Source organism: Helianthus annuus, chromosome 6 (genome assembly GCF_002127325.2).
Source record: "Helianthus annuus cultivar XRQ/B chromosome 6, HanXRQr2.0-SUNRISE, whole genome shotgun sequence".
Taxonomy (NCBI): Eukaryota; Viridiplantae; Streptophyta; class Magnoliopsida; order Asterales; family Asteraceae; genus Helianthus; species Helianthus annuus.
Genome location: NC_035438.2, coordinates 43,774,447 through 43,783,292, shown reverse-complemented (window position 1 = coordinate 43,783,292; position 8,846 = coordinate 43,774,447). Strand labels below are relative to the sequence as shown.

The 8,846-nt window shown below is 38.0% G+C and overlaps 1 long non-coding RNA gene across 2 annotated transcripts; it reads right to left on the bottom strand.

The window, feature by feature from the left end:
* Positions 1–2,624: 2,624 nt before the first annotated feature.
* On the bottom strand, positions 2,625–6,438 carry LOC110905061. Of its 2 annotated transcripts, XR_004860692.1 has the most exons (3): positions 5,736–6,437; positions 5,556–5,628; positions 2,625–4,637 (listed from the first exon to the last, which is right to left on the bottom strand). It is a non-coding gene; the product is annotated as an uncharacterized LOC110905061 (long non-coding RNA). The 2 variants fall into 2 exon arrangements; XR_004860691.1 differs by having other exon boundaries at positions 5,556–6,438.
* Between the last annotated feature and the right edge of the window lie 2,408 nt (positions 6,439–8,846).

Sequence of the window (8,846 nt, the reverse complement as noted above, 5' to 3'; positions counted from 1 at the left end):
ACCCATGACTACTCCAGCTACTCCAGACAGCAAGTTCCCAAATCCAAGATACCTAACGACCTGCGAGCATGCAACAAGTGTGTCAGACAACGCTGGTGAGTTCATAGTTTTACGAAAACGTTGGTTACCAAGTGTTTAGTTAATCCATTGAATTTAATTCCGAAAGTAATGTTGATAATATCTCGATACTGAACAAGACGGCTCCTGATGTATGTTTTGCCCGTTCCCCAGTGCTCCTATCAAAGCACTGGGCCTGACTGGGTCATTAGTTCACACCCGCCCTCTCTTAGGAACGGGGTGAGAGTGCCAAACCTAAGTAGCGCTACCAACTAATACCCCGCTACCACCCACGATAGCAAAAGATGGGACTTAAGAGATAGAGAGTGAGAATATTATCCAACCCAAAAGATTTATCCATCCCCGGGATACCCACGGACTGTTCCAAACCACCGGGACGCATGCTCAAAAGTAATGAACTCACCTTCGATTTGTTCGGTATGTTACGTTACCCATTCCAAATTGGTCAACCAAACCCTACCGTGGTTACCAAAGACTGTCAGTTTCGTAAACACGTATTACACGTGTAACATATGCGTATCAGCATACAAGTCGTAACAGTTATTCACGCAATCCAACAATCCATAATATGTGTTGTATTAGTACATGGGAGGTGTCTGGGCATCGTATTAGCTCGTTTTCATGTATCATTTAACACTTATCTTTCATATAGTGTGCAATTCATATAATTTGAGGCCCAACATAAAACATAAGCATGTATTTGTGTGTGTGTGCCACAGTTGTTAACCGACCCAGTAATTTGTGCGACCGGCTCATAATAGAAAGCCCATTCTCAGTGTTAGAACCCGGTAATTAATGCATGGCCCAGTGGAGTGTGTGTGTAAGGTTAAGTGGTGCGATTTGGGCCTCCAACGTGTTCGGCCCAGAATGCACTATAACCCAAGTGTTTAATGCATGGCCCAGTGGAGTGTGTGTGTAAGGTTATTTGTTTCCACGTTATTTTGTCAAACAGTTTACACCATCAAGAACTTTCCATACAATCAATATAACACAATTAATACATTACTTCAAATATACAAACATCTTCAACATATCATTCGAACCAGGCTATGGCCATCCACACCATTTTTCAACAAGCATTCATCACCGCTCCATTCTAACCAGTTACAAACTTTGAAGATCATAAATCTTAAGCATTCAACATAATTACAATGGGTCATCATTCTATCATTAATGGCGATTTGCACATAGAACATTTAAATCGAACCTAGGCATATCATTAACACTAGCATCATGAACTGGCAACATATCATCATCATCGTCTAACAGTTTTATCATCAATATGCATAATACGAGGACATTTTATCATCCAACCCAACATCATGAACCACACATCCTAATTCATTTGTAATTCATAGTGATCAACCCTACTCAACATCTAGTGATTTATATGATCATCACTGCCATTCCACTAGATCCAGTCATCTTGATTTCTTCACGTACTTTCATGAATATTTATCATTGTGCGGACCCTAGCTTTGTCACACAACATGCAGCCATGATAACAATCGCTCCAAACCCATTACCCATCATCAATTTACATACAAACGACCCTAATGCATTTAATAACATCAAACATATTCTAGAATTACCATACTGTTCGTTATAACATAGCTTTCATCGAGGTTCCTACCAACATGTCAACCTAATCCATACTTCAATTATCATGCATGACCAGGTGTACATCACGCATAATCAGTTGTACTCTTTCAAGAACCCAGCAAATAAAAACATTCAATGTCATTATATGCCACACAAACAGTTCCTTCACTCATTCAGCAAGATCACATTCATTATTTAAACATGTAACAGTCATATAATCAAGCATAATCACCATCAATTATATTAAAAACTCAAGCCAAACTAAGTGTGAATTTACTAACCAAGACTCGGGATTCAAAGGAGAACGTCTAGCACGGGAAGGATCTTGCTTCGAGTAGAAGGGGGAGAGATAGGGTCGCCGACCGACCAAGATTGAGGAGGATACTCGGAGCGGAAGAGTTTCCAAGAAGGAGATGGCTTCGGATGATGGGGCTGCCGTCGACGCCCAAAACGAGAGAAGGAGGAAGTGTATAGGGTTCGTCAGTTATCAACTCACGTATGATTGTGGATATCAAAATAATATAATTGGATCACCACTGGGCCATATCTGGGCCGAACCAATCAATATAGCCCAAACGACGAAACATACCGGTGGCGAGAAACATGATTCGTCGAGTGAGATTAATTGCCGAAGTTTATCGATGAAACTCTATGTATCGTCGAGATACTAGAGTTAATTAGGAGCATGATTCGTCACCAAAGATGTAAAACAATTAAATAAGTCTGAATCATGGAAGTGTGCGAATATGTGGAACATTTAAACAATTGTTGTAGTCTCAGAATATGTAGACTAAAGTGGCCGCATCGATATAAAAAGGAGCTGCACTTAACTATTAATAATTAACTAGGTATAATATCCGCGCGCGTTGCGCTGCGAATCTACCACGATCACCCTGTACTTTAACCCCGACAAACCCCTCATATTTCGGTTTCGCACTCATCTCTTCAACACAACAATCTTATACTTTTCTATTCATCAAATAAAAAGCACCCGCGTATACTTGACGCACTATCAAAGCATATCGTAATGGATACTAAAAAACCGAAAAAAGACAAAAAAAAACATAGCAAAAATGACTCAATAAAACTTTCTAAGACACTTATATTCATTCATCAACTTCAACAACTTAATAGCCTTCACTTTTGTTTGTTCACCAAAGTTGACCTGTAGCATCAGCAATAGCTTATGAAAAGCACCAACGTGAAGTACTTAAAATGGTGAAAAGTGGCATAAATAAAGTTTAACTTTGACTTTGATGGTCAAACAGACTAACCTTTAACTTCTAAATTGGTATAATCCTTTAAGCACCCTATGATTACACAAAATTAAGTTCTAAAGAAACTGAAGTCGTCTAAGGTGATGCGTAGTGGGGCGCCATTTTCTCTCATAACCCCCCATAACCCCCCGAACACCACTACGGGCGGGGTTATGAGGCAAAAAAAATTGGCAGCGCTATGGATATCGCGGCGTTGTGGAGGAAGGTTTCAAACCTTGACCAATAAAAAAAAGGTTATTGTTTTTATAATTATTTAATAAAAACGACAATTAATAATTAGGTATTGATGGGTAAGGGCTTTATGACTACGGGCTTAAATGCATAACGCCCCATAACGCCCACCCGCACACGTGGCGCGGCACCTGTCGCATAACGCCCACAAAGGGGCGTTATGACTACACATGGCTTAAGCATACCAATATAGCAAAAAAACCAACCATAATAGCGGTCGTATCCACCTTGTTAGCTATCAAAACCTTTAAATTAAGTCCCTTCTTTCTTTTACTTTTCAAGCAAGAATGAATTTGGACAAATAAGAGGTTTGAATACATACCATTTATTTGAGATCTGCTGACACTTCCATAAGTAGAATGCTGCACAAAATAACATGAAGTTACTTTGGTGCAATGCGTTTACAGAGACGAAAAGTTAAAATTCATAAAAAAGGTATAGAATACCAAAACCCGAATTAACGGGTGAAAACGAAAGCCCGAACCAAGTGCATCAACAATAGATCCAGCGAAACCTATAACTTCAAAAGGAACTTTGTTTGCAATTTAACAATATTAGCACACGAATCTGTAATCCGAAAGTACTCAAACGGCCTTCTTCGAGTTTTATGGACCACAACATTGTTTTACAAACAAAAGTTTATGCACAAGGCAGCGTATTGTGGGGGCAGAGGGGATACCAAGTTGTGGGCGCGGAACACCAGCACGACATTGGCGCAACGGTGGGGTGTGGGACGATGGGTGGAGAAGCTGAGAGCTGGTTGACCTTTTAGAGTCGAAGCAAGGACACAAAACCAACCAATAACTTCTCAAAATTATCAAGTGAGGACGGCTTAGTGCCACCGCGGCTGCAACTGAAGTTGCCACGCCTGGTAGCAAGCAATCATAATTGTCGGGTTAATTTCACAACAAAGTGAGACCATAAAAATGGTACAAAAGCCATTCACATTCACAACTTGGCGACAACGGCTTTGAGTTTGTGCTTTTAAACCTGCAACACGCTCACAAAACCAAACAATGGTTACTCTAGCAAACGAAACATTGCTACGATGTTAAACTGGATTGCAAACAAAGGAAAAGATATATAACCCATAGACTATGAAGAAACTGTTGTGAAGATTTCTTACTAAACATTCCAATAAAAGGGCAAAAGAAACAAAATCAATATTACTAATTATTGAATTGAAGCCTCAAATTAAATCAAACCATACCAGCAACATAACAGACAGTTCCAACAAAAGGGCAAAAGAAACAAAATCAATATTACTCAACCTCAAACTATACCAAGCCTTATCATCAAGACAACAGAGATTAAATATTCGAAAGGAACAACAAAAATATGTCATGAAAAGGGACGAAAGTCGTAAACCTGAGACGACGTGCTTCGACTACGATCGAAGTTAAACCCCTTCTGCTATTCGCCTTAATGTTTGATAGCGTTTTACTACTCCTGACAAAAGTAAACAGGTAAATTAACACACTACAATCCCCAAATACACAACTGAATTTTGTCATTTTTTCCTTTATTTTGACAGATATAATCATATAAATTAACACTTCACATCCACTAAGAACGAAGCAAAGTTTCATCCCTTTTTGTTCTTTATTTTACCAAATTTAAATAGGTAAAACACATGACCAAAAAGCACTTGTTACAGGTGAAAACCAAAACACCCTTGTTACAGGTCAACTGAACCCAAACATATAAGATTAAGAATGAGGTATCTATACATTCACCATTACCAAATGTAAATGTTCTCGTATAAAAATTGCACACTAAATGCATAGGATAAACACAAGTGTAATTGAAGTATCATTGCTTACACATTAAGCACATATATTGCTGCAAATAGGCATTTTTTGGTTAAGACCACACGGTGTGGGCGTGGATTTGTGGCATTTAGGCCACTCCACGCCACACATACTACACCGGGCTCGGCGTTTTCAATGGTGTTGATGTTGGGGCGGGACAATTTCCACCAGCGTGGAGGCATTGGTTCAGGCGATGTGGCGTCTGGCTATTTGTGTGGGTTATAGCCGTTGGACCCCAACGACATAATTTAAAAGAAAACAGATCTTTCACGCCCCCTCCCACACCGCCCGTTTTTGCACCACGCCCCATTTCTGAATCGTGCTTACGTGTCATCCACATGTCACATAACGCTCCATTTTTCAAACCCCTCCACACCGTATGGTCTATCATGGACTCTTTGTACTCTTTTCATCACCCTGATAAACTTATTTTTTTAAATCCTAACAAACTACGCAAGTAAATTATTTGATCTTTTACCGTATCAACACCTCTTCTTACAAATACTCAACACATGCAATGCCAACATACATCAGAGTAAAAACAGAATTGCAATACCTAGCTTCTGGCCAAAAAGGGTCTTTTTATCATTCACCTTAAGCTTATGGTGCTTCCATTAGCCATTAGCACTCTACAAATTATAACAAAACCAGATTTTCAATAGTACTGATGCAATCAGAGAAAAATGACGACCCACATTATACTTAAATTTGTAATGTTCAAAGGGAATTTCTTAACCTCTATGTGGAAAAAATAGCACCCAAATAAACTAAACACAATAAACAGTAAACAACGTGAAACAGGCTCAGAGTCCACAAAACAACAATACCACCATGGCTGCAGGGAAGGTTGCAACTAATGAAGTGCCATCCTTGAACCCTGCCATGCCAAAGCTAAATCGACAACAACATTACATTCAGATTTACTGACTCATCATAGCCTCAGCTAAAAGATGAAAAGAGATAGACGAAGGTTAGCAAAGTGTTAGGTCTATAGCGTCACGAACACAACATCACCCCCTAGGGTTCGAGAGCGACTAATTTGGGCAATGAAACCCTAACCACCACCTCGATAGGCGGCGACACCACATAAGCAACGAAACCCTAACCAGGCAGCGAATCCCCAAAACCCGGTGATTATGTCAACGATGCCACCACCACAACATTGCCACAAGGGTTCGAGAGTGATTGATACAGGCAAGAAAACCCTAACAATCACTCCTAATCCAGCAGGTAAACCGTCGTTGTGATGGTGGTCCAACATCATCAGAGCAACCCAGGAGGTGTCGGTCGCAGCCATCATCGGAACAGTGAGAAATGCGAAAAAAAAGAGGCAAATAAGAGGTAGAGAGGCAGACAACACGTGTAAAAACCAGGAGGGTGAAGCAGAAAGGCAGGCTGGTGAATCAGCTGGCTGTAACTGTTCATTTCCTTTGCTTATTATCATATGTTAATAGGTCTGGCTTTGCATGAGTGAGTATACATGAATTCTGAAGTTGGCTGAGATGTGATATGCATGAGTATGTCAAGTCTTTGAATTTAATATGTGTTATATGCTAGTGGACCGATTATGTTGATAATTTAGAGATACTCATGAACATGCTATGATAACATATTAAAACAATCCCAAATTTACATGTAACCATCAACATAACAACCATTCATATAACGTGCACATCTAAAACGTGAAGTGAATTGTAAATCAAACAGGATCGTGAAACAAGTAACGCGTATAGAAAAGCCCTTGGAATCTCGGGTTGTCACATCATCCACAACTTGAAAGAAATTTCGTCCCGAAATTTGATAATTTACTCAAAGCAGTACGGTGTTAAATTAGGATGACTGTGGATTTTCCACAGGTGCCACAGTGTAAGTGTTGAATAATTGAAATATGGAGATATTTATACTTGATCAAGACTCACAAGATGATGCCACATGTCGTTGGAGCTTTGAGATGCTTAGGATTGTCCTAGAAGGTGTCCAAAGGTTGTTCAATATGGTACATTCGCAAGAAGAGTGGCAGGAGCAGCAGGCTGTAGCTGCCAGCACAACAATCTGCCTGCGACACCCTTTACGAACTGTAAAAGGTTGGTTACGGTCCGTAAGGGACCTTTGGCGCCCACATGTTTTAAAACAACCTTACGGACCATAAGGCATGGATTGCGATCCGTAAGGGACCTTTAGAAGCCATTATTTTGCCATTTATTCACATTTGATCCTTCTACTATCCATATTCCATATTTTGTATGAAATGGTCCCTCTCGTCCAACTTACCGGGATTATTTGAGAGTAACGCACACATCTTGCCATTTTATTTGTTGAAATTTTCTGAGGTGTACAATTAACATGTGTATTTTAGACTTTATTCATAATTACGCTATGTAAACAAACTAGTATGCTCACCAACATAATTTGTGTTACCCGGATATTTTATACATGTTGCAGGAAATATTTGATGATGCAAGAAATCCACTTAGGGTGTATTTAGACACGCACCAAACTTATATGCATTCTTACGTTTTAGTCTTGTAAATCGAAATTGATTGTATTTTCATTTGAAACAATGTAGTGTTTGAATTTGATAAAATGAAATTTAAAATTTAATTTATTGTCGCAAATTTAGTGTTATGTTGTTTTTTATCATTCTCGTTCATCCCGCCTCGATGTTTCTTCCATTAGTTGGGATGTGACACCATGAGTCAATTTTACTTTCAAGTGCACAAAGATGTTATATAACCTGTTTTCTAATAAACTGGATTATAATAAGCGAGACATGTCTGCTATTTTGTAGTAGTGTAACTAACTTTATAATCTATCTTCTTTTACAAAATAAAATTAAGTTGTATATTTGCTTATTTAATGCATAAGCGTCAATCATACGCAACTATTAAATCATAAATTGTTAACAACTGCATTTAATACACTTATTTTATGAATTATTCTATTAACAGTAAAACATAGATTACCTTTATTATTTTTTTTTCAAACTAGTGGGATTCCCGACGTGGTGCTGCGGGAATTTGTTTGTTATCGATTCGGCTCGTTACACTACCAACACCTTGACACATGTTTACATCGATTGAAAACACAAAATAAATACCAATGTTGGTATAGTCATGTAGCCGATCAGTTTTGGTACAACCGTTATAAAGATTTTGCTAATATACACAATACGTGATTGATGTATTCGTTCTAATAATGAATTTTAATTATAAATAAGACAAAAAAAGGAAAAACCATTTCAAAAATATTAGTTTACTTAAATTTGCGAAAATAATAAAAGAACTAAAATTTTAGTTTAAAAAAGAAAATAAAAAAAGTTAAATACCGAAGAAGAAAGGTAACAAAATAATCATTAAAACATAAGTTAAATAATAAAGAAAAGAAAAAGAACAATTTAAAGCAACTTGGGAAGAGGGGGGAGGGTCGGAATTAAACCCAAGACTCCTCACTATAAGGTAAACTAAACTCTCACAAGAATGTCTAGTAGAGACAGCAAATGGAGAAACCATTAAGATTTCTGAAATCTTGCAGGGAGCAAGAATAGAATTTTTATTTTATGAATTATTCTATTAACAGTAAAACATAGATTACCTTTATTATTTTTTTATTCAAACTAGTGGGATTCCCGACGTGGTGCTGCGGGAATTTGTTTGTTATCGATTCGGCTCGTTACACTACCAACACCTTGACACATGTTTACATCGATTGAAAATACTAAAAATAAATACCAATGTTGGTATAGTCATGTAGCCGATTAGTTTTGGTACAACCGTTATAAAGATTTTGCTAATATACACAATACGTGATTGATGTATTCGTTCTAATAATGAATTTTAATTATAAATAA